The 13,256-nt window shown below is 37.3% G+C and overlaps 1 pseudogene; it reads left to right on the forward strand.

Moving 5' to 3' along the window:
• The first annotated feature begins 4,802 nt into the window (after window positions 1-4,802).
• LOC139467142 (uncharacterized) lies at window positions 4,803-8,076 on the forward strand (annotated as a pseudogene).
• The last annotated feature ends 5,180 nt before the right edge of the window (window positions 8,077-13,256 follow it).

Below are 13,256 nucleotides of genomic sequence, written 5' to 3' on the forward strand. Positions count from 1 at the left end.
ACTCGGCATCTCCACAGGTCCCAAACCAATTTGGTCAATATGACGTGCATTCAGAAACTTTTAAGATTAATTCGTTTTTCAAAGGAAATGTAAGTTTGATTTTGCCAATTAGATGTATTCTACTCTGTCTTATGAAATCCTGAAACGTATGTTTGAGATGTAAGTCGAGATGTTTAATCTTTATGCACGAGTGACTGGTGAAAAAAAAAACATTTAAGGAGCTTATTCTCCTCTCGTTACTTCACTTTGTATGTTACAACATAACAGTTGACTTGCACACGACAAAATCCACATACATGTAGATCACATAGTCCTGTGGTCAAGGGAACCTGGAAGATCGGGGGTACAATAGGTCTTCAGCAACCCATTCTTGCCGTATGGTTTCATGATATCCATATGCCATCATGGAAACCTTCATGGGGGTCACTTCTTGTCTCGGAATAACACGAGTTGGTCACGAATGAGTAGGTCTTCAGCAACCCATGCTTGCCGTAAAAGGCGACTATGCTTGTCGTAAAAGGCGACCAACGGCATAGGGTGGCTGACTTAGTTGAAGCATGTCATCGATCCCAAGTGTGTGGATCGATGCTCATGATATCAATCTCTGGATTGTCTGGGCCAGACTCGATTATGTACAGACTGCCGTCATATAGCTGGAATATTGCTGAGTGTGGCGTGAAGCAACAAACCAAAACCCAAAAAACATGTAAACGTGCCTCTTATCATACCCATCTATGTGTAATCTTTTGTGAAAATAGTAATCTCTGTTTGATGGTTGTAGGTAATAGGTATTCTTTTACACAATTGCTTTATGGACAGAAATAATATCCGACACAATGTGCTTAAAAGGAAATGAAAGTCACTATCTGATTCTGGAAATATTACATTTGACACTATTGTGCAGAGTAAACCTATTTATTACTATATGACATGAAAGTTTTGTGAACACATTTTGTTTGTTATATATGGCAAGGAACAATACGAAAATACAAGTCAGTGAAATGAGGGTGAAGGGTACCCAACACCCTAGTTGTAGAACACGAGTATTCTCGGGGTGACAATTGGTTCATTTCAGACATTTAAAACCTTTGCTTACGCTGCTGTGATGTGAGGTTCTTCAAAATGTTGATAAACAGTCACCATCTGGGAAAGCCCTTGGTCATCCTTTAGCAAAGCCATCATCTTTAGAAATTCAATTTCTGACTAGAATACTTTCCAAATACAACCAAATTAGTTGTATTCGTATATTCAGTATGGTTACGTTTCAACTGAAATGTAAGTTAGTTACATAATGGCGTGAACTGGATACGTCTGACTGTCTCTCCACCATCTGCTGATGTCTCTGATCTGGCAGTGGTTGTCCTCTAGCTGATTGAGGTTGACGACTCCAACTAGTCCGTCACGATTTCTGTCCTCACGCATTTTGATATGATCTCCGATAGTGCAGACCTCAATCCATCAACATGGTAGGGTTTATCATTTGTATGAATTCATAATTGATGAGATGTTTTTAAATGTTTTGTTCCTTCAGTACAACCAGTGCTGATCATGTTTAGGTATACGTGCTAGTACATGGCTAGCTAACTGATTCAGCCACTTTAAGTTAACGGCAATGTGAATTTACATGAATATACTTACGTGGTGTGTTATCACCATATTCTTCATACATGGTGCAGTTATCCTCAGCTTGTATATGACGTTGTCTCTATCAGTAATGTTTGCCTGTATTTGCCTGAACACATCCATAAACAGCACATTATTAATAATTTGTATGTATCACGATCATGTTGTTTACAACAACCCGAAATTCGTCAAGGTTAATAAAAACGTTTCTTGCTCTTTTTTGTCTTTGAACCATATTTATGTCATATGTTATAGGAATATCATCATTGGTGGAAAGTGACCGCGAGAAGGATAGCCCCTGTTCATCACATGTTATATCACAGCAACCTTTTCATTAAACCAAGTCGTAAAATTTCATTACTTTACTCATCACTCGTTGAACATCATTTGATGTGGTTATGTACAGAATGGTAATGGAACTCCTGGATACTGTGTTCCGTGTAATTACCACGTCCTTTGTATTTGTACCGCATGGATAGAATCCAACCAGTAATTGATTTCAGCTACAGCCTTATCACAGGAATCGTTGACCTGATGTGTCCAATATCTCTGTCCCGGGACCTGGTTTACACATTGCGTACCAAGCAGTAACGCTCTCTACTTAGAACTTTTCACCGAAATAAATAAGATCCTGTACAATTGTACTACTCGAAAACAGAATGAGCGCAAAAGATACTAATTCAGATACATTTGTGGATGTGGGCTATACATCTAGGCTATTGTTGTAACCTTGTCTGGTCATGCTTCCATTTTGAAGTAGATGAGTGGTCAGAGATTCATTTGTGTCACTGTACCCAAGAAGGCGAACACTGTAAATAGCCTGATAAACAATCGTTTTCATTAAAAGCTGCCGAGGAAATCTAGTAGTGTAGACTGTTTTTTGGCCAATAATAAAAATGTTTCTCAAGAAGTCACAGTAGGTTATGACATCACAGACGTAGAACATCAAAAAAGTGAAAAAGATCTGCGGAAAACTATGCTAATAGTAACCATAAATGAAAATATCATGGCGCTCTAGTCGATGCTACTATTGATCCCCAGTCATACAGAAACTGTTGGTAAAACATTCCTTGTAATGGCTATTCAAAGTGTATGTTTTAACCTTCCATGGGTGAAGTATTTTTCAATGATAATATTACCAATAAGAGTAAATGACCTTGATATTTTCAAAATTGACATATCAGTTTCAACTGCATATGACAAACAGTTCTCGATATTTGACACTTGCAACCACATATCTAACTTTGCAAGCAGAGATTAGGCAATATCTTTACAACAATAGTCAGTTAACTTCTTACCATAAACTGTTTTAGAAGCATTATCAAGTACCCCTTTTCGCAGTGTTCATGTTCATACCAGGAGAAAGGTAATTGTCACTAAATTTAACATACGCCCTAATTGAAGTCTTTTGAAAAAAAGTAAAAACTAGTTGTTCCACTGGTTATATTTTCCTCCTGGTTTTTTTGGTGATACACTTATTTCAATGTGTGTGACAATCATTTCTAGTAGGTATGTAAATTGTACTTTATTCTGGGATGCAATTCCTAGCATGCATTGGCAACCTGATTGCATCTGATTAGATGCAGATTCTAATAATTTAAACCACAGACATTAAAGTACATTACATTTTACCACAGCAGCCTATATATACTGTTATCCATACGCCAAATATTGGGTGCTATTCGCAGAGTTTGTAGGGATATCTGAAATACCAAAATGAATACATGAGCAGTGATTTCCAATGCAACATAAATACATGAACATAATCCATATTATTATCGAGCCTAGGTATATACTAATTATCCCATAATCACCCGCTTTAAAGACGAATTAATTGGTTATGTCAAAGTCAGTGTTTATATAATCAATTTTTGCACAGGAGTTCATGAATCTGGTTCCTTGTACGCTCACTTATCTCAAATTAATGCCACTTATTCCCTTCACTGCAGACCTGGTTACCTAATACCTACATGCACGAAGTTAAGAAAAAATGTGCCTTTTAACACAAACTCCTGTTTGTTATCCACTGAACACATTATATAATCAAGTGACAGCCTGTAGTAAACTTAAAGAACGTAGTAGTCGCCTGTTCAAGGGTATCGGGGTAGGTGTCATATCATATCAACATACATGTTCTAAGATTTGACTTGGTTGTTGGTGGGTAAAGGAACACTGCGTGTGGTGGTACATGATTTACATGTTCGTTGCCAGGTATTTGAGAACCGTTTTAACAGTGCATCGTGAATTACAGCCATTGCTACGAAAACCTACTGTAGACAGTTTTATGAAACCAGACATATTATCAAGGTGATAAATCATGTTTCATGGATTTATAGAGCGACGAACTTGTCTTTGAGTATTCTTTTTAAGCCCTCGCACTCTACTACGTGTGCCTATATGCTGCAACAAAACTGGGTTCAACAAAGCAGAATCCTTTTCAACAACAGAGATTTTTTTTAAAACATTTAACAATCAATAAAATATCATTACAAAGTGATATAGGTTATTGGCATCTGAAATCTATTAGCCTATTTCTACAAATATGGTTTAAGCATTTACTTGCACATTCCTTCACACTTCTTATCAGTACATACCTTATTGAGATATAGATACGATTCCTGAGCCACGTATATACAATGATATATGTTGTCATGATCAAAATTTATTTATCCCCAATTGATGTATTTTATTAAACCTATAATAACAAAGTTGAACAATTGTGCCTGATTTGATTCAACAAATGATGCATCTGCTTGTACACTGTAAGTGACCACTGATGAGAAAATACACTTTTATGTAATTGTATTTTTTTGTTTCAAGCAGTGACTGTAAGATAATTGTTTTGTGAAACATTCCGTTATTTGTGATAAAAAGCTGTGCATGTTTGTGCGTCTGTCCTTTTTCGTGAACAAAACAAGACAAGCAGGATGAAGGTCATCAACTTTTTTTCACAACCTTCATGACACGTAGTTAGATACCAAATTATTCCACAGACGTCCATTAAGATCTAAAATCACCGTGTGTGGTAAAGTTCCAAGGAGAAACAAATCATAGGAGAACGAGGGTGTGCTTCAAACAGACCACACCATAGCAACACACGCTATAAAGCTCCACGTCTCCCATGTTGACAGCGTGTAGCACGGAGGGGTCTGGCCAGACAACAACCAGGTGCATACAGGATGTGGACGATGGCGGTGTTTCCTCTGCTTTTATGTGAGTTACATTTATACGCCGTTACTTTAATATACACGTTTGGTCGCTAACTACTATAAGACATAGTTGGAAAGTGAGACCCTCATAATTTTACTCAGTTTGTGAAGTGGTTTGTATATAATTCCCATTTTGTGCCACATGAGTTGATAAATATATATTTTCGTTAATTTATATTTGTTTGGCATTGTACAAAAGTAATAGTAGTATATATTCTAGGCCTGAAATACATCGGAGGATACGGTGTTTCTTCTGCTTTTTATTTGAACTTTTTCATGGAATGAAACAAACACAGTGTGTTCCTGGCCAAAGTTTCATCAATGGTATCATCACTGATTTTCTATGATCTATTCAAATAATTCTCACCGCTATTTTGCCTGTTACCCCCTATGGAATCTGCTTCGGGTGATAATCGAGACACAATGTTCTCTGGCGTTGATGTTTATGTTTACTTACAGGTATCTTCACGACAGGTATTGTAGCTGCTGAAGCTTGTGCTACATGTACCTCCACGTACAACGATGCTACATCAGCCGAGGGTTCAGATAGCGACTGTGAGTAAGTAGGTTTGCCAACATTCGTATTGACACTGTCGGATCCGTAGAAAGTAATAAATCATGTTTTCACTTGTCTCTCCTACCAACATATGTTGTATCCAAGGATATTGCTGTGGCGACCCGAACTCTCCAAACTCCAAACACATAACATCATAAACTTCATTAATAATATTGTCGAAATAGGACACATGTTTGATGAAAAGTTTATATTTCAGATATCTGAAAACGTACTTGGATTGTCTCGAGACTGCATCAGGAACATCTGCTGGATGTGACTTGGCAACAGCTCAAGCCGCGAAATGAGTGACTATATCCCCAGCGCATTAAATTTTGCCAAAAGATATTGCCAAAAGATATTCTGGGGAAGCGACCGATCTGGGAACAACGCATGCGGGTAGACTACAAATTGTCATATATTTTCTTCAATAATGAAATGCTCACATATACTGACATATATACTCCTCAAATAAGTTAAAGAACATTAGATTCTTTCATTTTACTATAGTTAATATGTTATCGTACCCATGACGATCCAGGATAGAATAGGTCTTCAGCAACCCATGCTTGCCTTAAAAAGCGACTATGCTTGTAACAGGCGACTAACGGGATCGGTTGGTCAGCCTCGCTGACTTAGTTGATGCATGTCATCAATCCCAATTGCGTGGAACGATGCTCATGTTGTCAATCACTGGATTGTCTGGTCCAGACTCGATTATTTACAGACTGCCGTCATATAGCTGGAACATTGCTGAGTGCGGCGTTAAACAACAAACAAACAAACAAACAAACAAACATACTATGTTATCGGATGACAAATTAACTTTACTATCGTGAAAGAATGAGTGCCTTTTACTTCTTTTGAGTAATATATTCGAAAATGAAAACATTATCTTTTTTTCATATTCACATTGCATTATATCAGCCGTTGTTTACGTTCAGTTTATTCAATTTTATTTTGTGTATACATTATTTCATATTTACATTTAGATTGTTAGTAATGTAACACGCAACTATCATGTGTTTCAGGCCTCTGGAGACCTACATCCAATGTCTCACTGACGCAGGAGAGAAAGATACATGCAAGAATGGAGTCAAAGCCTCTGCTATCGTAGACAAGCCAAAGGGGAGACTTGCAACTCTTACATGTAGTAAGTATCAGGCAGGTGGATATTGTCGAATGTCCATCTTGTACTTTTCATAACAACCTCGGATTCCATTTGCCAGTTTATACTCGCAGCAAATGCAAACCCATGATAGTAGCAACACTGATACATGCATGCATTGGCTAACAATTGTTTTCGTATTGAATATAATATTGTTACCGAAATATTCTTTTGTTCTGTTTACCCTCAGTTCGCATAATGCATTCATTTAAATAGAAAGAAACGTACGTGTAGGAATATTGAGAGAAAAAGTAACACCCTTTTGAAGGTTTTGCAGTTTTGTAAATATAGTATAAAAGATCCCTCTATATGTTCTTGTCTGTTCCATGTTTAATCACCAACACAATTTATCAATAAATCTTGTTTTAATTGCCCATCATCTTGCCCCTTTACGGCAGAGTTTAATTGACACTTACACCCTCCACTAATTGTATGTGTACGTATTTATAGGCTTCTGTGGTCATTAAATATAAAACGTGATGGCCACATAGTAATATATCTCGAACATCTGCCGAATCAGATTCCATTGCGAAAAGGGTAAGCATATCCTGTAGGGTAGCTTGCACGTTCTTTGTCAGTTTTGCATATACATAAACTGAAATTCTCATATACCCTATTATAACCTACTCGACACACAAAGGACATTTAAACAAGTCTAATAAAATCAATCGGACCACGAAAACCTTAATACACTGATTATCAATGTTAACAATCGGGACAATCAGAGATAGATTTGAGTTTAAGGCAGTCCTTCCTATCATGACAGTCAGTTTAACATTTTGGGTGAGACCAAAAGTTTACAAGTATCAGAGTCGGTTGAAGGACTGACACACGAACCACAGCTACCGGGCCCAAGTTGTAGATGACGAATACACCATGCACTTTGTGAAGTTATGTCCATTTCAAATGCGGCTTGTTCGGCCAAAGAGAGTACATGTATTCACGAATGATGACATGAATCATGAATTTGATTATTTTCCAAATAAGAAATCTAGTAACAAAGTTGTCACCTGTTTATATTCAAGTAAAAATAGCAAAAGCTATCGGGTATTGACATGCAAATATTGGTAAAATACGGGAGCTCTGTTGAAAGCTTAGTCCTTTGTACGATTCAGCATATGTTTATGAAACACTATTAAATAGAGATGATACCAGTAATTCAAGCCTCACCGTTGGCACCCATCACAAACACATGATAAGGTAAGTCAATTGTTCACCTGAACAAACACGGTAATGTTTGATACAAGTCAAACTTTTGGTCACATCAATCTAAATTGAAACAGGTGAGGCGGTTTCACTGGCATCTATAATTTCAAGTTCAGATGATCGTCTATTTTACTATTATTGAACCAGAACAGATCATCGACATACCTGAAGCTAAGTTAAACGTCTTAGCCGTTTGTGTGTGTAGCATACTAGTATGTATTATTCTCTGTTGTGTAGATGCTGCAGTTTCCACCCTGAGGATGTTTAGTACGACCACTGTTGTTCTTCCTTTCATCCTGATGGCGTTTCTTCCTTAGCTAACAACGAATCACAATGGATACTTTTGAAATGTAGTTGTTTTTGAGAATTTCTTAGTGAACGCTAATCTTACTGACAATGATACGCTTCGATGATTCAGAAACGCTGTGCAGATTGGCATTGTCATGTTTGCATATATTGAAACAGTTAAAGAAGCTACAAACTGACTAAGGGGGCAAAACGACTCGTATTCAACTTAATTAGGCCCACCTGATGACGTTTTCTGATGATGTGGTTCTCCCCAAAAGGCCATCGACGAATAGAAAATGTCATCAACCCTTTAGACACTTTGATAGCAGAATAAAGGTTAGGGCAGTGATGATTTCCTTGAAATATGCAAGAAGTGGCTTACACGAATGTACATATCCATCAGAATATCTTTTGTAATAAAAAAATACTGGCTTACATTGAATTATGTTATCAGCATTACATCTATGAGAATGATTACACGAATCGTCAAATGCTCAACACACGATTATGACTTAATGGACCTGCATCACACAAGCAAGCACGCATGCAAGGTCACGCATGCATTCGCACACTACATGGTAAGGTACTGATGGTACTATTCATACCAAATGCGTGACAACATGATACCAGTAACAGTTACAGTTACAGTTACAGTGTACAGTTACAGTTACAGTTACAGTTACAGTAGACTTCCTGCAGCTAAACCCATGCCACGAGTGCGGAGCTAAGAAACCAATGATTATAATCGGGACGAATATAGGGTTAAAACAGGACATTTGGTTTGAACAGTTTCTGCAAGCAGTAGTGAAACTTATTTTGTATCATCATCAAGTTATTTGCCCTGTCGAATTATTGTTAGTTCAATGGTGTTGATACTTGTGCAGACGTGCATAACCATAATAGGTGAGGTTTAGTAGCACTGTGAATTGTCGGGTAGGGTTTGCAACGCTACCAATAAACACAAACAAACTGGGAATGGGTACCTGATCAAATCAAATCAAAGTGACTGGAGTTCACCTTCATTCTTTTGCCAAATGGTAGTTACAGATGATGCACAGACATGAAACGTGTGAAAGCTGTTTCTGAAACTGACTCTTATCCAATAACAAGAATTCATGAAAGCATTGACAAAATTAGTTGAGCCAAGTACGTCAGTAAGTTTGACCTATTGAATTGGTATTGGCAGATTCCACTGACTGAGCGTGTCAAGCGGGTATCATCTTTTGTGACACCATATGGACGTCATCACCTAGTAAATTTTGTAATACAAATACTAATTTGTTGTTTGTTGGTTTCACACTAAATGCCTTTGCGTGCAGATTTCTGGGTAACCCTATTGTTTCCTTTTGGGAATCGAAAGGTAACAATGTTTCCTTTTTGATTCGGGTGATCTTGAACTTTCGAAACGTTGACGACAGTCTATCCCAGGAGACATGCATTGCTAGCTGAATATCCTATTCCAAACACAGATAGGGAAAAGGTATTTGAAAATAATCAGTTTGAATGCTTGGTTAATTACTAGTGAACCTGACCTTCAAGGTGATCCAATTGTAAAACATGGAGGAAACATTCCAACTCTGATATGAATAATTATTAAAAATTGATGTCAATAATAGTAGTAACACAAACCTATTCATAATGTTGAGAAATCCCTGCCAAAAGCAGAGCCTATTGTACTATTCCGACTTAATCACACGCGTATACTGGAATTTAACATTAATATCATAATATTACAAATATGACACGTGTATCTGACTGCTAGACGTCGGAATTATAGAAACGCAAAAGTATTTCCATAATAATAAGAAAACAAGAGTCAATTGTACGATTCTATCTGTATCATAAGCTTGTTTATATGAATCATTATCAAGCATTGATAATTCCAAGTGTTTTTAAAAAAAGAGTGAGCGTATGCTGCACCACCGATGGCCCTTGTCACAAACAATAAGTCAATTATTCACCTGAAAAAATTATGGGAACATATGAAACAAGTCAAAATTGGGAATTACATCAGACATGTTGATCATTGATGCATCAAATTCAGAAATATCTGCATCTCGGATTATGAGATGATCGATGCTGCCAATAGATCGGAGATAAAAATGGCAGACTCTGCACATGTTAAGGACATCCCAAGACTCTTGATAGACGATGAGAACTAATATAGTAATCTCATCATCAGTCACTGTCTAAAGTTTTTGTCTGGTTAAATGTGTCAGATGTGAGTCACGTATATATGTATGCCCTTGTTAGGTCAGGTGAAAAGAGGTTTAAGGTCGCGTTGAAGATTATTGCACATATACATGTATAATGCCACACACAGAAATATTCCAGCCAAATGTATATGTATGTTTGTTGTTCTACGCCACACTCAACAATATTCCAGCTATATGACGGTGGTCTGTAAAAAATCGTGTCTAGACCAGACAATCCAGTGATTGACATCATGAGCATGGATCCTAGCAATTGGGATAGGATGACATGCATCGACCAAGTCAGCAAGACAGACCACCCGTTAGTTGCCTCTAACAACAAGCATAATTGCCTCTGACGGCAAGCATGGGTAGCTAAAGACCTATTCTACTCCGGATCGTCACTGGTATCCAGCCAACTGATGATGGCCTGTATATATATATATATATATATATATATATATATATATATATATATATATATATATATATATATATATATATATATATGTGTGTGTGTGTGTGTGTGTGTAGTGTCACCCGTGACTGATATTATGAGCAATATAGATATGTTTCGCTACGTAATGATAAAGAACACAGACTCTGGCTACTTGCACTTGAACGTCCTGAACAGTTCCCAAACCTGTCTCATCATGTACGGCTGGGATGCATGAATATAGAATCTAGGGAATGTTGATGTGGAATTGTAGCTCATGATATTATTAAGCATGTATTTTTGCATTGTACATTGAATATGAATGACAGAAATGAACTATTTGAAATCATTTGTGATGTGATAGATGTCTCTACATTTGCAAGACTATGTAGTGAGGACGATGATATAATCCTGTCTGTACTACTTGGCGGTATGCCTGAGTGTATTAGCTCTTTATCTCAAAGTCTATGGGGTGACCTTATGGTTAATGTGTCAAGACATTGTAGGAAATGTCTGTATCTGTTACAAAACAGTTATAAGAATGCTTGATTGTCATGTATTTTGTAGTTATCATTTCTAATAATATTGTCCAATTGTACTACTGTACAACTTTGTAATTATACATAATATCATATATGATATGTATCTTCAATATCTGGAGGAAATAAAGAATATCTATCTATCTATATATATATATATGTAGTGTCACCTGTGACTGATATTATGAGCAACATTGCTAACCGTCGGGTACGATAACGGACAATCAAACAAATCACCGAGCCCGTCCACCCATGTATAGTCTGTAGTATGGGTGCAAAGTTCGTAAGAAAGCAGACAGCTTCCGTAATGTAGTGGTAGAGCATCCGCCCGGAGAGCGGTAGGTCCGGGGTTCGATCCCCGACCGCGTCATACGAAAAGACGTTAAAAGATTGTACTTGTTGTAACCCTGTCTGGCGCTCGGCATTAAGGGGCTAACCCCTGGTCGGCTCGGAGTCAGCATACTGTGTCTGAGTAGGATATTCATGTTAAACTTCGGCATGGTATCTCAGTGGGCTAGCACTATAAATCAGCATCAATCCGGACTAGTACAGGCAGCGACACACAGACACACACATTCACACACTCACACAGACGTGCATGCACGTCAGTATGTAAGCGCAATAATCTTGGACGCGACGTTTAACCCAGTTGCACCTCATCTCGTAAGAAAGCTGTTGATTAAGTCATGCTTTCCGCAATGATAAGCAAATCATTCTTCGAAATTATGTAAATATCACCTACTGTTTACGGAAGAGGATTTTGAACAGGCCAAAACAATAATAATGATCAGAATAAAATTTCAATGTAAATTATTTACTTGTATGAACCTAAGATCAGTGCCAGGCTACTTCAGTGACGTAATTACTATGGTATTCTACTCAGTCTTTAATGATCACTTTACCATCATAAATTTCACTTCAACAATCATTTCAAGTGCTTTGTCAGGGTCAGACTACTGATTCACCCCCAGTAAGTTTATTGGTTGCTCAGCCAATATGAAGGACCTCAAACATGTCTGGCTGCTCCCCCAGCAACAATAACCTAACGTTGTGTAATCCCTTCGTGTCGTTTTTTTCCTCGGTGTGACTACTTCAATTTGGATGTGACTACATTCGTTATTTACTGCATCTGTCTACACATTCGTTGTGAGCAGGGCAAATTGTAAAGAGTGCAAATAAACGTCATGCTAGTGTAGGGCAATTTATCGCCACATTTCAGGGCTTGTGACGCACATACAAACAGTTCCTAGATACGGTGGATATCATTAAATTTATGATGGTAAGTTACAAGGGAGACAAACAATATGCCATGCAATGTCACTCAAAGACTTAATATGTTTAAAGCTCTTCACAACAACATGACATGCACGCATTGAGCTATTGAACAAGACATGTCTGTACACGGTTGTGTGATACCTGGAGTTGTTGAAGGAGATGTTACCTACACTGTAAGTAGCTATGTGCTATTAGTTTAACTTATAAGAATATTCTTACAGTACACTACAATAGTGTAGTGAAGCACAGTTACACATTTAGTGTTGAAGAATTTGACTGATCGATTTGTAACATTTCATATTGGTCATGTATGCTAACAAATTGTTTCCCAGTATGATTGTACATGTACCCTTTTGGCCATTTACATCATGAAAGAAACATAATGAGTCTCGATCAGTATCACTACTCTCGCAAACAGTAAACCTTGTCAAATTAGGTGAAATGCCTTAATCAATTTGGGATTATTATTGTTAAACTTATTCACATGTTCTTCAAAACTAATTACACTTCATTCACTATTATATACTTAAATATCGGTCATTATGTAGGGATGAATATGCATTATTTGTCAATATGTACGTTGCAATTGCAGCTTGCACTATAAATGCACATTAAACACCTCTGTGTTTTCATTTGGACAGTCAGCTCAAATAGTCTGAACGTTAGAAATACATGTCCTAGCAAAGTGATGTACTCTAATAACAGACAAATGGGCATCCTAAATGACAAACTAAATCAATTTAAAAATCAGGAATGTGACAAGTGTG

Source organism: Haliotis cracherodii, unplaced genomic scaffold, assembly GCF_022045235.1.
Source record: "Haliotis cracherodii isolate W230 unplaced genomic scaffold, xgHalCrac1.p SCAF_19, whole genome shotgun sequence".
In the NCBI taxonomy this organism is placed as follows: domain Eukaryota; kingdom Metazoa; phylum Mollusca; class Gastropoda; order Lepetellida; family Haliotidae; genus Haliotis; species Haliotis cracherodii.